The 14483-nt window shown below is 41.9% G+C and overlaps 26 non-coding genes across 26 annotated transcripts; all 26 read right to left on the bottom strand.

Moving 5' to 3' along the window:
- Positions 1–439: 439 nt before the first annotated feature.
- On the bottom strand, positions 440–511 carry TRNAA-UGC (transfer RNA alanine (anticodon UGC)). Its single transcript has one exon. It is a non-coding gene; the product is annotated as a tRNA-Ala (tRNA).
- Positions 512–1127: 616 nt separating this feature from the next.
- Positions 1128–1199, bottom strand: TRNAA-UGC (transfer RNA alanine (anticodon UGC)). The gene has a single exon. It is a non-coding gene; the product is annotated as a tRNA-Ala (tRNA).
- Positions 1200–1472: 273 nt separating this feature from the next.
- TRNAA-UGC (transfer RNA alanine (anticodon UGC)) lies at positions 1473–1544 on the bottom strand. The gene has a single exon. It is a non-coding gene; the product is annotated as a tRNA-Ala (tRNA).
- Positions 1545–1817: 273 nt separating this feature from the next.
- Positions 1818–1889, bottom strand: TRNAA-UGC (transfer RNA alanine (anticodon UGC)). Its single transcript has one exon. It is a non-coding gene; the product is annotated as a tRNA-Ala (tRNA).
- Positions 1890–2507: 618 nt separating this feature from the next.
- TRNAA-UGC (transfer RNA alanine (anticodon UGC)) lies at positions 2508–2579 on the bottom strand. The gene has a single exon. It is a non-coding gene; the product is annotated as a tRNA-Ala (tRNA).
- Positions 2580–3198: 619 nt separating this feature from the next.
- On the bottom strand, positions 3199–3270 carry TRNAA-CGC (transfer RNA alanine (anticodon CGC)). The gene has a single exon. It is a non-coding gene; the product is annotated as a tRNA-Ala (tRNA).
- A 618-nt stretch (positions 3271–3888) lies between these two features.
- On the bottom strand, positions 3889–3960 carry TRNAA-UGC (transfer RNA alanine (anticodon UGC)). The gene has a single exon. It is a non-coding gene; the product is annotated as a tRNA-Ala (tRNA).
- Positions 3961–4926: 966 nt separating this feature from the next.
- TRNAA-UGC (transfer RNA alanine (anticodon UGC)) lies at positions 4927–4998 on the bottom strand. Its single transcript has one exon. It is a non-coding gene; the product is annotated as a tRNA-Ala (tRNA).
- A 615-nt stretch (positions 4999–5613) lies between these two features.
- TRNAA-UGC (transfer RNA alanine (anticodon UGC)) lies at positions 5614–5685 on the bottom strand. The gene has a single exon. It is a non-coding gene; the product is annotated as a tRNA-Ala (tRNA).
- A 276-nt stretch (positions 5686–5961) lies between these two features.
- Positions 5962–6033, bottom strand: TRNAA-UGC (transfer RNA alanine (anticodon UGC)). The gene has a single exon. It is a non-coding gene; the product is annotated as a tRNA-Ala (tRNA).
- A 273-nt stretch (positions 6034–6306) lies between these two features.
- TRNAA-UGC (transfer RNA alanine (anticodon UGC)) lies at positions 6307–6378 on the bottom strand. The gene has a single exon. It is a non-coding gene; the product is annotated as a tRNA-Ala (tRNA).
- Positions 6379–6652: 274 nt separating this feature from the next.
- On the bottom strand, positions 6653–6724 carry TRNAA-UGC (transfer RNA alanine (anticodon UGC)). Its single transcript has one exon. It is a non-coding gene; the product is annotated as a tRNA-Ala (tRNA).
- Positions 6725–7000: 276 nt separating this feature from the next.
- TRNAA-UGC (transfer RNA alanine (anticodon UGC)) lies at positions 7001–7072 on the bottom strand. The gene has a single exon. It is a non-coding gene; the product is annotated as a tRNA-Ala (tRNA).
- A 618-nt stretch (positions 7073–7690) lies between these two features.
- TRNAA-UGC (transfer RNA alanine (anticodon UGC)) lies at positions 7691–7762 on the bottom strand. The gene has a single exon. It is a non-coding gene; the product is annotated as a tRNA-Ala (tRNA).
- Positions 7763–8037: 275 nt separating this feature from the next.
- TRNAA-CGC (transfer RNA alanine (anticodon CGC)) lies at positions 8038–8109 on the bottom strand. The gene has a single exon. It is a non-coding gene; the product is annotated as a tRNA-Ala (tRNA).
- A 619-nt stretch (positions 8110–8728) lies between these two features.
- TRNAA-CGC (transfer RNA alanine (anticodon CGC)) lies at positions 8729–8800 on the bottom strand. The gene has a single exon. It is a non-coding gene; the product is annotated as a tRNA-Ala (tRNA).
- Positions 8801–9763: 963 nt separating this feature from the next.
- On the bottom strand, positions 9764–9835 carry TRNAA-UGC (transfer RNA alanine (anticodon UGC)). Its single transcript has one exon. It is a non-coding gene; the product is annotated as a tRNA-Ala (tRNA).
- Positions 9836–10456: 621 nt separating this feature from the next.
- On the bottom strand, positions 10457–10528 carry TRNAA-UGC (transfer RNA alanine (anticodon UGC)). The gene has a single exon. It is a non-coding gene; the product is annotated as a tRNA-Ala (tRNA).
- A 615-nt stretch (positions 10529–11143) lies between these two features.
- On the bottom strand, positions 11144–11215 carry TRNAA-UGC (transfer RNA alanine (anticodon UGC)). The gene has a single exon. It is a non-coding gene; the product is annotated as a tRNA-Ala (tRNA).
- A 276-nt stretch (positions 11216–11491) lies between these two features.
- On the bottom strand, positions 11492–11563 carry TRNAA-UGC (transfer RNA alanine (anticodon UGC)). Its single transcript has one exon. It is a non-coding gene; the product is annotated as a tRNA-Ala (tRNA).
- A 273-nt stretch (positions 11564–11836) lies between these two features.
- On the bottom strand, positions 11837–11908 carry TRNAA-UGC (transfer RNA alanine (anticodon UGC)). The gene has a single exon. It is a non-coding gene; the product is annotated as a tRNA-Ala (tRNA).
- A 274-nt stretch (positions 11909–12182) lies between these two features.
- Positions 12183–12254, bottom strand: TRNAA-UGC (transfer RNA alanine (anticodon UGC)). Its single transcript has one exon. It is a non-coding gene; the product is annotated as a tRNA-Ala (tRNA).
- A 276-nt stretch (positions 12255–12530) lies between these two features.
- TRNAA-UGC (transfer RNA alanine (anticodon UGC)) lies at positions 12531–12602 on the bottom strand. The gene has a single exon. It is a non-coding gene; the product is annotated as a tRNA-Ala (tRNA).
- Positions 12603–13221: 619 nt separating this feature from the next.
- Positions 13222–13293, bottom strand: TRNAA-UGC (transfer RNA alanine (anticodon UGC)). The gene has a single exon. It is a non-coding gene; the product is annotated as a tRNA-Ala (tRNA).
- A 275-nt stretch (positions 13294–13568) lies between these two features.
- Positions 13569–13640, bottom strand: TRNAA-CGC (transfer RNA alanine (anticodon CGC)). The gene has a single exon. It is a non-coding gene; the product is annotated as a tRNA-Ala (tRNA).
- A 619-nt stretch (positions 13641–14259) lies between these two features.
- TRNAA-CGC (transfer RNA alanine (anticodon CGC)) lies at positions 14260–14331 on the bottom strand. Its single transcript has one exon. It is a non-coding gene; the product is annotated as a tRNA-Ala (tRNA).
- Between the last annotated feature and the right edge of the window lie 152 nt (positions 14332–14483).

Raw genomic sequence — 14483 nt, 5'->3', positions numbered from 1 at the left:
GTGCCGTAGTATTACAACAGGCAATAAAAAAAGATACCGCTAAAGTCGAGAGCGCCTTCGAGGTGCCGGGGATTGAACCCGGGACTACTCACATGCAAAGCGAGCGCTCTACTACTGAGCTATACCCCCGTTACATCTGGAGCACTCATTAACGGGTTTCTTGGTGCTCATCAGCTTGTTCAATCAATAAAATAATCGGTTAGAAGGGCAAGAGTCTCAACAATAAAATAATCAATTAGTTGAAATAAACAAAATTGCCTCGTCATTGCTGCCTTATACAGTTTTTTTCATCATTGAGGAAAGCCGCTTATCTCTATAGTGAAAGAAATCGGCAGCGCTGTTCCATGAAATGTATTTCATGATATGCGCACCGGTAACTCGTGGTGCCGTAGTATTACAACAGGTAATAAAAAAGATATCGCTAAAGTCGAGAGCGCTTTGGAGGTGCCGGGGATATAACCCGGCACTTCTCACATGCAAAGCGAGCGCTCTACCACTGAGCTACACCCCCTTTACAACTGGAGCACTCATTAACGAGTTTCTTGGTGCTCATTAGCTTGTTCTAACAATAAAATATTTCAATAGTTGAAATAAACAAAATCATCTCGTCATTGCTGCCTGATACAGTTTTTTCACCATTGAGGAAAGCTGCATATTTCTATAGTCAAAAAAAATGGCAGTGCTGTTCAATGAAATGTATTTCATGATATGCGCACGGGTAACTCGTGGTGCCGTAGTATTACAACAGGCAATAAAAAAGATATCGCTAAAGTCGAGAGCGCTTTGGATGTGTAAGGGATTGAACCCGAGACTTCTCACATGCAAAGCGAGCGCTGTACCACTGAGCTACACCCCCGTTACATGTGGAACACTCATTAACGAGTTTCTTGGTGCTCATCAGCTTGTTCTAACAATAAAATAATTCAATAGTTGAAATAAACCAAATCATCTCGTCATTTCTGCCTGATAGTTTTTTCATCATTGAGGAAAGCTGCATATTTCTATAGTCAAAGAAAATGGCAGCGCTGTTCGATGAAATGTATTTCATGATATGCGCACCGGTAACTCGTATGGCCGTAGTATTACAACAGGCAATAAAAAAGATACGGCTAAAGTCGAGAGCGCTTTGGAGGTGCCGGGGATTCAACCCGGGACTTCTCACTTGCAATGCGAGCGCTCTACCACTGAGCTACACCCCCGTTACATCTGGAGCACTCATTAACGAGTTTCTTGGTGCTCATCAGCTTGTTAAAACAATAAAATAATCAATTAGTTGAAATAAACAAAATCATCTCGTCATTCTGCCTGATACAGTTTTTTCATCTTTGAGGAAAGCTGCATATTTCTATAGTCAAAGAAAATGGCAGCGCTGTTCGATGAAATGTATTTAATGATATGCGCACCGGTAACTCGTGGTGCCGTAGTAATACAACAGGCAATAAAAAAAGATACCGCTAAAGTCGAGAGTTCTTTCGAGGTGCCGGGGTCTGAACCCGGGACTACTCACATGCAAAGCGAGCGCTCTACCACTGAGCTACACCCCCTTTACATACGGAGCACTCATTAACAAGTTTCTTGGTGCTCATTAGCTTGTTCTAACAATAAAATAATTCAATAGTTGAAATAAACAAAATCATCTCGTCATTGCTGCCTGATACAGTTTTTCACCATTGAGGAAAGCTGCATACTTCTATAGTAATAAAAAATGGCAGCGCTGTTCAATGAAATGTATTTCATGATATGCGCACGGGTAACTCGTGGTGCCGTAGTATTACAACAGGCAATAAAAAAAGATACCGCTAAAGTCGAGAGCACTTTGGAGGTGCCGGGGATTGAACCCGGGACTTCTCACATGCAAAGCGAGCGTCCTACCACTGAGCTACACCCCCTTTACATCTGGAGCACTCATTAACGAGTTTCTTGGTGCTCATTAGCTTGTTCTAACAATAAAATAATTCAATATTTGAAATAAACAAAATCATCTCGTCATTGCTGCCTGATACAGATTTTTCACCATTGAGGAAAGCTGCATATTTCTATAGTAAAAAAAAATGGCAGCGCTGTTCAATGAAATGTATTTCATGATATGCGCACGGGTAACTCGCGGTGCTGTAGTATTACAACAGGCAATAAAAAAAGATACCGCTACAATCGAGAGCGCTTTGGATGTGCCGGGGATTCAACCCGAGACTTCTCACATGAAAAGCGAGCGCTCTACCACTGAGCTACACCCCCGTTACATCTGGAACACTCATTAACGAGTTTCTTGGTGCTCATCAGCTTGTTCTAACAATAAAATAATTCAATAGTTGAAATAAACAAAATCATCTCGTCATTTCTGCCTGATAGTTTTTTCATCATTGAGGAAAGCTGGATATTTCTATAGTCAAAGAAAATGGCAGCGCTGTTCGATGAAATGTATTTCATGATATGCGCACCGGTAACTCGTGGTGCCGTAGTATTACAACAGGCAATAAAAAAAGATACCGCTAAAGTCGAGAGCGCTTTGGAGGTGCCGGGGATTCAACCCGGGACTTCTCACATGCAAAGCGAGCGCTTTACCACTGAGCTACACCCCCTTTACATCTGGAGCACTCATTAACGAGTTTCTTAGTGCTCATCAGCTTGTTAAAACAATAAAATAATCAATTAGTTAAAATAAACAAAATCGTCTCGTCATTGCTGCCTGATACAGTTTTTTTCATTATTGAGAAAAGCCGCTTATCTCTATAGTCAAAGAAAATGGCAGCGCTGTTCGATGAAATGTATTTCATGATATGCGCACCGGTAACTCGTGGTGCCGTAGTATTACAACAGGCAATAAAAAAGATACCGCTAAAGTCGAGAGCGCTTTCGAGGTGCCGGGGTCGGAACCCGGGACTACCCACATGCAAAGCGAGCGCTCTACCACTGAGCTACATCCCAGTTACATCTGGAGCACTCATTAACGAGTTTCTTGGTGCTCATCAGCTTCTCCTAACAATAAAATAATTCAATAGTTAAAATAAACAAAATTATCTTGTCATTGCTGCTTGATACAGTTTTGTCATCATTGAGGAAAGTCGCTTATCTCTATAGTCAAAGAAAATTGCAGCGCTGTTCGATGAAATGTATTTCATGATATGCGCACGGGTAACTCGCGGTGGTGTAGTATTACAACAGGCAATAAAAAAGTTACCGCTAAAGTCGAGAGCGCTTTGGAGGTGCCGGGGATTGAACCCGGGACTTCTCACATGCGAAGCGAGCGCTCTACCACTGAGCTACACCCCCGTTACATCTGGAGCACTCATTAACGAGTTTCTTGGTGCTCATCAGCTTGTTCTAACAATAAAATAATTCAATAGTTGAAATAAACAAAATCATCTCGTCATTGCTGCCTGATACAGTTTTTTTCATCATTGAGGAAAGCCGCTTATCTCTATAGTCAAAGAAATGGCAGCGCTGTTCGATGAAATGTATTTCATGATATTCGCACCGGAAACTCGTGGTGCCGCAGTATTACAACAGGCAATAAATAAAGATACCGCTAAAGTCGAGAGCGCTTTGGAGGTGCCGGGGATTGAACCCGAGACTTCTCACATGCAAAGCTAGTGCTCTACCACTGAGCTACACCCCTGTTACATCTGGAGCACTCATTAACGAGTTTCTTGGTGCTCATCAGCTTGTTCTAACATTAGGATAATTCAATATTGAAATAAACAAAATCATCTCGTCATTGCTGCCTGATACAGTTTTTTCATCATTGAGGAAAGCCTCTTATCTCTATAGTCAAAGAAAATGGCAGCGCTGTTCGATGAAATGTATTTCATGATATGCGCACCGGTAACTCGTGGTGCCGTAGTATTACAACAGGCAATAAAAAAGATACCTCTAAAGTCGAGAGCGCTTTCGAGGTGCCGGGGTCTGAACCCGGGACTACTCACATGCAAAGCGAGCGCTCTACCACTGAGCTACACCCCCTTTACATCTGGAGCACTCATTAACGAGTTTCTTGGTGCTCATTAGCTTGTTCTAACAATAAAATAATTCAATAGTTGAAATAAACAAAATCATTTCGTCACTGCTGCCTGATACAGTTTTTTCACCATTGAGGAACGCTGCATATTTCTATAGTAAAAAAAATGGCAGCGCTGTTCAATGAAATGTATTTCATGATATGCACACGGGTAACTCGTGGTGCCGTGGTATTACAACAAGCAATAAAAAAAGATACCGCTAAAGTCGAGAGCGCTTTCGAGGTGCCGGGGTCTGAACCCGGGACTACTCACATGCATAGCGAGCGCTCTACTACTGAGCTATACCCCCGTTACATCTGGAGCACTCATTAACAAGTTTCTTGGTGCTCATCAGCTTCTCCTAACCATAAAATAATTCAATAGTTGACATAAACAAATTCATCTCGTCATTGCTGCCTTATACAGTTTTTTTCATCATTGAGAAAAGCTGCCTATCTCTATAGTCAAAGAAAATGGCAGCGCTGTTCGATGAAATGTATTTAATGATATGCGCACGGGTAACTCGTGGTGCCGTAGTATTACAACAGGCAATAAAAAAAGATACCGCTAAAGTCGAGAGCGCCTTCGAGGTGCCGGGGATTGAACCCGGGACTACTCACATGCAAAGCGAGCGCTCTACTACTGAGCTATACCCCCGTTACATCTGGAGCACTCATTAACGGGTTTCTTGGTGCTCATCAGCTTGTTCAAACAATAAAATAATCAATTAGTTGAAATAAACAAAATTGCCTCGTCATTGCTGCCTGATACAGTTTTTTTCATCATTGAGGAAAGCCGCTTATCTCTATAGTGAAAGAAATCGGCAGCGCTGTTCCATGAAATGTATTTCATGATATGCGCACCGGTAACTCGTGGTGCCGTAGTATTACAACAGGTAATAAAAAAGATATCGCTAAAGTCGAGAGCGCTTTGGAGGTGCCGGGGATATAACCCGGCACTTCTCACATGCAAAGCGAGCGCTCTACCACTGAGCTACACCCCCTTTACAACTGGAGCACTCATTAACGAGTTTCTTGGTGCTCATTAGCTTGTTCTAACAATAAAATATTTCAATAGTTGAAATAAACAAAATCATCTCGTCATTGCTGCCTGATACAGTTTTTTCACCATTGAGGAAAGCTGCATATTTCTATAGTCAAAAAAATGGCAGTGCTGTTCAATGAAATGTATTTCATGATATGCGCACGGGTAACTCGTGGTGCCTTAGTATTACAACAGGCAATAAAAAAGATATCGCTAAAGTCGAGAGCGCTTTGGATGTGCCAGGGATTGAACCCGAGACTTCTCACATGCAAAGCGAGCGCTGTACCACTGAGCTACACCCCGGTTACATGTGGAACACTCATTAACGAGTTTCTTGGTGCTCATCAGCTTGTTCTAACAATAAAATAATTCAATAGTTGAAATAAACAAAATCATCTCGTCATTTCTGCCTGATAGTTTTTTCATCATTGAGGAAAGCTGCATATTTCTATAGTCAAAGAAAATGGCAGCGCTGTTCGATGAAATGTATTTCATGATATGCGCACCGGTAACTCGTATGGCCGTAGTATTACAACAGGCAATAAAAAAGATACGGCTAAAGTCGAGAGCGCTTTGGAGGTGCCGGGGATTGAACCCGGGACTTCTCACTTGCAATGCGAGCGCTCTACCACTGAGCTACACCCCCGTTACATCTGGAGCACTCATTAACGAGTTTCTTGGTGCTCATTAGCTTGTTCTAACAATAAATATAATTCAATAGTTGAAATAAACAAAATCATCTCGTCATTGCTGCCTCATACAGTTTTTTTCATCATTGAGGAAGGCCGCTTATCTTTATAGTCAAAGAAAATGGCAGCGCTGTTCGATGAAATGTATTTCATGATATGCGCACCGGTGACTCGTGGTGCCGTAGTATTACAACAGGCAATAAAAAAAGATACCACTAAAGTAGAGAGCGCTTTGGAGGTGCCGGGGATTCAACCCGGGACTTCTCACATGCAAAGCAAGCGCTCTACCACTGAGCTACACCCCCTTTACATCTGGAGCACTCATTAACGAGTTTCTTGGTGCTCATTAGCTTGTTCTAACAATAAAATCATTCAATAGTTGAAATAAACAAAATCATCTCGTCATTGCTGCCTGATACAGTTTTTTCACCATTGAGGAAAGCTGCATATTTCTATAGTCAAAAAAATGGCAGTGCTGTTCAATGAAATGTATTTCTCGATATGCGCACGGGTAACTCGCGGTGCTGTAGTATTACAACAGGCAATAAAAAAAGATACCTCTACAATCGAGAGCGCTTTGGATGTGCCGGGAATTGAACCCGAGACTTCTCACATGCAAAGCGAGTGCTCTACCACTGAGCTACACCCCCGTTACATCTGGAGCACTCATTAACGAGTTTCTTGGTGCTCATCAGCTTGTTCAAACAATAAAATAATCAATTAGTTGAAATAAACAAAATCATCTCGTCATTGCTGCCTGATACAGTTTTTTCATCATTGAGAAAAGCCGCTTATCTCTATAGTCAAATAAAATGGCAGCGCTGTTCGATGAAATGTATTTCATCACATGCGTACCGATGACTCGTGGTGCCGTAGTATTACAACAGGCAATAAAAAAAGATACCGCTAAATTCGAGAGCGCTTTGGAGGTGCCGGGGATTCAACCCGGGACATCTCACATGCAAAGCGAGCGCTTTACCACTGAGCTACACCGCCTTTACATCTAGAGAACTCATTAACGAGTTTCTTGGTGCTCATCAGCTTGTTAAAACAATAAAATAATCAATTAGTTAAAATAAACAAAATCGTCTCGTCATTGCTGCCTGATACAGTTTTTTTTCATAATTGAGGAAAGCCGCTTATCTCTATAGTCAAAGAAAATGGCAGCGCTGTTCGATGAAATGTATTTCATGATATGCGCACCGGTAACCCGTGGTGCCATAGTATTACAACAGGCAATAAAAAAAGATACCACTAAAGTCGAGAGCACTTTGGAGGTGCCGGGGATTGAACCCGGGACTTCTCACATGCAAAGCGAGCGTCCTACCACTGAGCTACACCCCCTTTACATCTGGAGCACTCATTAACGAGTTTCTTGGTGCTCATTAGCTTGTTCTAACAATAAAATAATTCAATATTTGAAATAAACAAAATCATCTCGTCATTGCTGCCTGATACAGATTTTTCACCATTGAGGAAAGCTGCATATTTCTATAGTAAAAAAAAATGGCAGCGCTGTTCAATGAAATGTATTTCATGATATGCGCACGGGTAACTCGCGGTGCTGTAGTATTACAACAGGCAATAAAAAAAGATACCGCTACAATCGAGAGCGCTTTGGATGTGCCGGGGATTCAACCCGAGACTTCTCACATGCAAAGCGAGCGCTCTACCACTGAGCTACACCCCCGTTACATCTGGAACACTCATTAACGAGTTTCTTGGTGCTCATCAGCTTGTTCTAACAATAAAATAATTCAATAGTTGAAATAAACAAAATCATCTCGTCATTTCTGCCTGATAGTTTTTTCATCATTGAGGAAAGCTGGATATTTCTATAGTCAAAGAAAATGGCAGCGCTGTTCGATGAAATGTATTCCATGATATGCGCACCGGTAACTCGTGGTGCCGTAGTATTACAACAGGCAATAAAAAAAGATACCGCTAAAGTCGAGAGCGCTTTGGAGGTGCCGGGGATTCAACCCGGGACTTCTCACATGCAAAGCGAGCGCTTTACCACTGAGCTACACCCCCTTTACATCTGGAGCACTCATTAACGAGTTTCTTAGTGCTCATCAGCTTGTTAAAACAATAAAATAATCAATTAGTTAAAATAAACAAAATCGTCTCGTCATTGCTGCCTGATACAGTTTTTTTCATTATTGAGAAAAGCCGCTTATCTCTATAGTCAAAGAAAATGGCAGCGCTGTTCGATGAAATGTATTTCATGATATGCGCACCGGTAACTCGTGGTGCCGTAGTATTACAACAGGCAATAAAAAAAGATACCGCTAAAGTCGAGAGCACTTTGGAGGTGCCGTGGATTGAACCCGGGACTTCTCGCATGCGAAGCGAGCGCTCTACCACTGAGCTACACCCCCGTTACATCTGGAGCACTCATTAATGAGTTTCTTGGTGCTCATCAGCTTGTTCTATAAATAAAATAATTCAATAGTTTAAATAAACAAAATCATCTCGTCATTGCTGCCTGATACAGTTTTTTCATCATTGAGGAAAGCTGCATATTTCTATAGTCAAAGAAATTGGCAGCGCTGTTCGATGAAATGTATTTTATGATATGCGCACCGGTAACTCGTGATGCCGTAGTATTACAACAGGCAATAAAAAAAGATACCGCTAAAGTCGAGAGCGCTTTCGAGGTGCCGGGGTCGGAACCCGGGACTACCCACATGCAAAGCGAGCGCTCTACCACTGAGCTACATCCCCGTTACATCTGGAGCACTCATTAACGAGTTTCTTGGTGCTCATCAGCTTCTCCTAACAATAAAATAATTCAATAGTTAAAATAAACAAAATTATCTTGTCATTGCTGCTTGATACAGTTTTGTCATCATTGAGGAAAGTCGCTTATCTCTATAGTCAAAGAAAATTGCAGCGCTGTTCGATGAAATGTATTTCATGATATGCGCACGGGTAACTCGCGGTGGTGTAGTACTACAACAGGCAATAAAAAAGTTACCGCTAAAGTCGAGAGCGCTTTGGAGGTGCCGGGGATTGAACCCGGGACTTCTCACATGCGAAGCGAGCGCTCTACCACTGAGCTACACCCCCGTTACATCTGGAGCACTCATTAACGAGTTTCTTGGTGCTCATCAGCTTGTTCTAACAATAAAATAATTCAATAGTTGAAATAAACAAAATCATCTCGTCATTGCTGCCTGATACAGTTTTTTCATCATTGAGGAAAGCTGCATATTTCTATAGTCAAAGAAATCGGCAGCGCTGTTCGATGAAATGTATTTCATGATATGCGCACCGGTAACTCGTGTTGCCGTAGTATTACAACAGGCAATAAAAAAAGATACCGCTAAAGTCGAGAGCGCTTTCGAGGGGCCGGGGTCTGAGTCCGGGACTACTCACATGCAAAGCGAGCGCTCTACCACTGAGCTACACCCCCGTTACATCTGGAGCACTCATTAACGAGTTTCTTGGTGCTCATCAGCTTGTTCAAACAAAAAAATAATCAATTAGTTGAAATAAACAAAATCATCTCGTTATTCTGCCTGATACAGTTTTTTAATCATTGAGGAAAGCTGCATATTTCTATAGTCAAAGAAAATGGCAGCGCTGTTCGATGAAATGTATTTAATGATATGCGCACCGGTAACTCGTGGTGCCGTAGTATTACAACAGGTAATAAAAAAGATACCGCTAAAGTCGAGAGCGCTTTCGAGGGGCCGGGGTCTGAACCCGGGACTACTCACATGCAAAGCGAGCGCTCTACCACTGAGCTACACCCCCTTTACATCTGGAGCACTCATTAACGAGTTTCTTGGTGCTCATCAGCTTGTTCTAACAATAAAATATTTCAATAGTTGAAATAAACAAAATCATCTCGTCATTGCTGCCTGATACAGTTTTTTCATCATTGAGGAAAGCTGCATATTTCTATAGTCAAAGAAATTGGCTGCGCTGTTCGATGAAATGTATTTCATGATATGCGCACCGGTAACTCGTGGTGCCGTAGTATTACAACAGGCAATAAAAAAGATACCGCTAAAGTCGAGAGCACTTTGGAGGTGCCGGGGATTGAACCCGGAACTTCTCACTTGCAATGCGAGCGCTCTACCACTGAGCTACACCCCCGTTACATCTGGAGCACTCATTAACAAGTTTCTTGGTGCTCATCAGCTTCTCCTAACCATAAAATAATTCAATAGTTGACATAAACAAATTCATCTCGTCATTGCTGCCTTATACAGTTTTTTTCATCATTGAGAAAAGCTGCCTATCTCTATAGTCAAAGAAAATGGCAGCGCTGTTCGATGAAATGTATTTAATGATATGCGCACGGGTAACTCGTGGTGCCGTAGTATTACAACAGGCAATAAAAAAAGATACCGCTAAAGTCGAGAGCGCCTTCGAGGTGCCGGGGATTGAACCCGGGACTACTCACATGCAAAGCGAGCGCTCTACTACTGAGCTATACCCCCGTTACATCTGGAGCACTCATTAACGGGTTTCTTGGTGCTCATCAGCTTGTTCAAACAATAAAATAATCAATTAGTTGAAATAAACAAAATTGCCTCGTCATTGCTGCCTGATACAGTTTTTTTCATCATTGAGGAAAGCCGCTTATCTCTATAGTGAAAGAAATCGGCAGCGCTGTTCCATGAAATGTATTTCATGATATGCGCACCGGTAACTCGTGGTGCCGTAGTATTACAACAGGTAATAAAAAAGATATCGCTAAAGTCGAGAGCGCTTTGGAGGTGCCGGGGATATAACCCGGCACTTCTCACATGCAAAGCGAGCGCTCTACCACTGAGCTACACCCCCTTTACAACTGGAGCACTCATTAACGAGTTTCTTGGTGCTCATTAGCTTGTTCTAACAATAAAATATTTCAATAGTTGAAATAAACAAAATCATCTCGTCATTGCTGCCTGATACAGTTTTTTCACCATTGAGGAAAGCTGCATATTTCTATAGTCAAAAAAATGGCAGTGCTGTTCAATGAAATGTATTTCATGATATGCGCACGGGTAACTCGTGGTGCCGTAGTATTACAACAGGCAATAAAAAAGATATCGCTAAAGTCGAGAGCGCTTTGGATGTGCCAGGGATTGAACCCGAGACTTCTCACATGCAAAGCGAGCGCTGTACCACTGAGCTACACCCCCGTTACATGTGGAACACTCATTAACGAGTTTCTTGGTGCTCATCAGCTTGTTCTAACAATAAAATAATTCAATAGTTGAAATAAACAAAATCCTCTCGTCATTTCTGCCTGATAGTTTTTTCATCATTGAGGAAAGCTGCATATTTCTATAGTCAAAGAAAATGGCAGCGCTGTTCGATGAAATGTATTTCATGATATGCGCACCGGTAACTCGTATGGCCGTAGTATTACAACAGGCAATAAAAAAGATACGGCTAAAGTCGAGAGCGCTTTGGAGGTGCCGGGGATTGAACCCGGGACTTCTCACTTGCAATGCGAGCGCTCTACCACTGAGCTACACCCCCGTTACATCTGGAGCACTCATTAACGAGTTTCTTGGTGCTCATTAGCTTGTTCTAACAATAAATATAATTCAATAGTTGAAATAAACAAAATCATCTCGTCATTGCTGCCTCATACAGTTTTTTTCATCATTGAGGAAGGCCGCTTATCTTTATAGTCAAAGAAAATGGCAGCGCTGTTCGATGAAATGTATTTCATGATATGCGCACCGGTGACTCGTGGTGCCGTAGTATTACAACAGGCAATAAAAAAAGATACCACTAAAGTAGAGAGCGCTTTGGAGGTGCCGGGGATTCAACCCGGGACTTCTCACATGCAAAGCAAGCGCTCTACCACTGAGCTACACCCCCTTTACATCTGTAGCACTCATTAACGAGTTTCTTGGTGCTCATTAGCTTGTTCTAACAATAAAATCATTCAATAGTTGAAATAAACAAAATCATCTCGTCATTGCTGCCTGATACAGTTTTTTCACCATTGAGGAAAGCTGCATATTTCTATAGTCAAAAAAATGGCAGTGCTGTTCAATGAAATGTATTTCTCGATATGCGCACGGGTAACTCGCGGTGCTGTAGTATTACAACAGGCAATAAAAAAAGATACCTCTACAATCGAGAGCGCTTTGGATGTGCCGGGAATTGAACCCGAGACTTCTCACATGCAAAGCGAGCGCTCTACCACTGAGCTACACCCCCGTTACATCTGGAGCACTCATTAACGAGTTTCTTGGTGCTCATCAGCTTGTTCAAACAATAAAATAATCAATTAGTTGAAATAAACAAAATCATCTCGTCATTGCTGCCTGATACAGTTTTTTCATCATTGAGAAAAGCCGCTTATCTCTATAGTCAAATAAAATGGCAGCGCTGTTCGATGAAATGTATTTCATCACATGCGTACCGATGACTCGTGGTGCCGTAGTATTACAACAGGCAATAAAAAAAGATACCGCTAAAGTCGAGAGCGCTTTGGAGGTGCCGGGGATTCAACCCGGGACTTCTCACATGCAAAGCGAGCGCTTTACCACTGAGCTACACCGCCTTTACATCTAGAGAACTCATTAACGAGTTTCTTGGTGCTCATCAGCTTGTTAAAACAATAAAATAATCAATTAGTTAAAATAAACAAAATCGTCTCGTCATTGCTGCCTGATACAGTTTTTTTTCATAATTGAGGAAAGCCGCTTATCTCTATAGTCAAAGAAAATGGCAGCGCTGTTCGATGAAATGTATTTCATGATATGCGCACCGGTAACCCGTGGTGCCATAGTATTACAACAGGCAATAAAAAAAGATACCACTAAAGTCGAGAGCACTTTGGAGGTGCCGGGGATTGAACCCGGGACTTCTCACATGCAAAGCGAGCGTCCTACCACTGAGCTACACCCCCTTTACATCTGGAGCACTCATTAACGAGTTTCTTGGTGCTCATTAGCTTGTTCTAACAATAAAATAATTCAATATTTGAAATAAACAAAATCATCTCGTCATTGCTGCCTGATACAGATTTTTCACCATTGAGGAAAGCTGCATATTTCTATAGTAAAAAAAAAATGGCAGCGCTGTTCAATGAAATGTATTTCATGATATGCGCACGGGTAACTCGCGGTGCTGTAGTATTACAACAGGCAATAAAAAAAGATACCGCTACAATCGAGAGCGCTTTGGATGTGCCGGGGATTCAACCCGAGACTTCTCACATGCAAAGCGAGCGCTCTACCACTGAGCTACACCCCCGTTACATCTGGAACACTCATTAACGAGTTTCTTGGTGCTCATCAGCTTGTTCTAACAATAAAATAATTCAATAGTTGAAATAAACAAAATCATCTCGTCATTTCTGCCTGATAGTTTTTTCATCATTGAGGAAAGCTGGATATTTCTATAGTCAAAGAAAATGGCAGCGCTGTTCGATGAAATGTATTTCATGATATGCGCACCGGTAACTCGTGGTGCCGTAGTATTACAACAGGCAATAAAAAAAGATACCGCTAAAGTCGAGAGCGCTTTGGAGGTGCCGGGGATTCAACCCGGGACTTCTCACATGCAAAGCGAGCGCTTTACCACTGAGCTACACCCCCTTTACATCTGGAGCACTCATTAACGAGTTTCTTAGTGCTCATCAGCTTGTTAAAACAATAAAATAATCAATTAGTTAAAATAAACAAAATCGTCTCGTCATTGCTGCCTGATACAGTTTTTTTCATTATTGAGAAAAGCCGCTTATCTCTATAGTCAAAGAAAATGGCAGCGCTGTTCGATGAAATGTATTTCATGATATGCGCACCGGTAACTCGTGGTGCCGTAGTATTACAACAGGCAATAAAAAAAGATACCGCTAAAGTCGAGAGCACTTTGGAGGTGCCGTGGATTGAACCCGGGACTTCTCGCATGCGAAGCGAGCGCTCTACCACTGAGCTACACCCCCGTTACATCTGGAGCACTCATTAATGAGTTTCTTGGTGCTCATCAGCTTGTTCTATAAATAAAATAATTCAATAGTTTAAATAAACAAAATCATCTCGTCATTGCTGCCTGATACAGTTTTTTCATCATTGAGGAAAGCTGCATATTTCTATAGTCAAAGAAATTGGCAGCGCTGTTCGATGAAATGTATTTGATGATATGCGCACCGGTAACTCGTGATGCCGTAGTATTACAACAGGCAATAAAAAAAGATACCGCTAAAGTCGAGAGCGCTTTCGAGGTGCCGGGGTCGGAACCCGGGACTACCCACATGCAAAGCGAGCGCTCTACCACTGAGCTACATCCCCGTTACATCTGGAGCACTCATTAACGAGTTTCTTGGTGCTCATCAGCTTCTCCTAACAATAAAATAATTCAATAGTTAAAATAAACAAAATTATCTTGTCATTGCTGCTTGATACAGTTTTGTCATCATTGAGGAAAGTCGCTTATCTCTATAGTCAAAGAAAATTGCAGCGCTGTTCGATGAAATGTATTTCATGATATGCGCACGGGTAACTCGCGGTGGTGTAGTACTACAACAGGCAATAAAAAAGTTACCGCTAAAGTCGAGAGCGCTTTGGAGGTGCCGGGGATTGAACCCGGGACTTCTCACATGCGAAGCGAGCGCTCTACCACTGAGCTACACCCCCGTTACATCTGGAGCACTCATTAACGAGTTTCTTGGTGCTCATCAGCTTGTTCTAACAATAAAACAATTCAATAGTTGAAATAAACAAAATCATCTCGTCATTGCTGCCTGATACAGTTTTTTCATCATTGAGGAAAGCTGCATATTTCTATA

Source organism: Rhipicephalus microplus, chromosome 3 (assembly GCF_043290135.1).
Source record: "Rhipicephalus microplus isolate Deutch F79 chromosome 3, USDA_Rmic, whole genome shotgun sequence".
Classification (NCBI taxonomy): domain Eukaryota; kingdom Metazoa; phylum Arthropoda; class Arachnida; order Ixodida; family Ixodidae; genus Rhipicephalus; species Rhipicephalus microplus.
The sequence above is the reverse complement of the archived record's forward strand: the minus strand, read 5'-3'. Positions and strand labels throughout refer to the sequence as shown.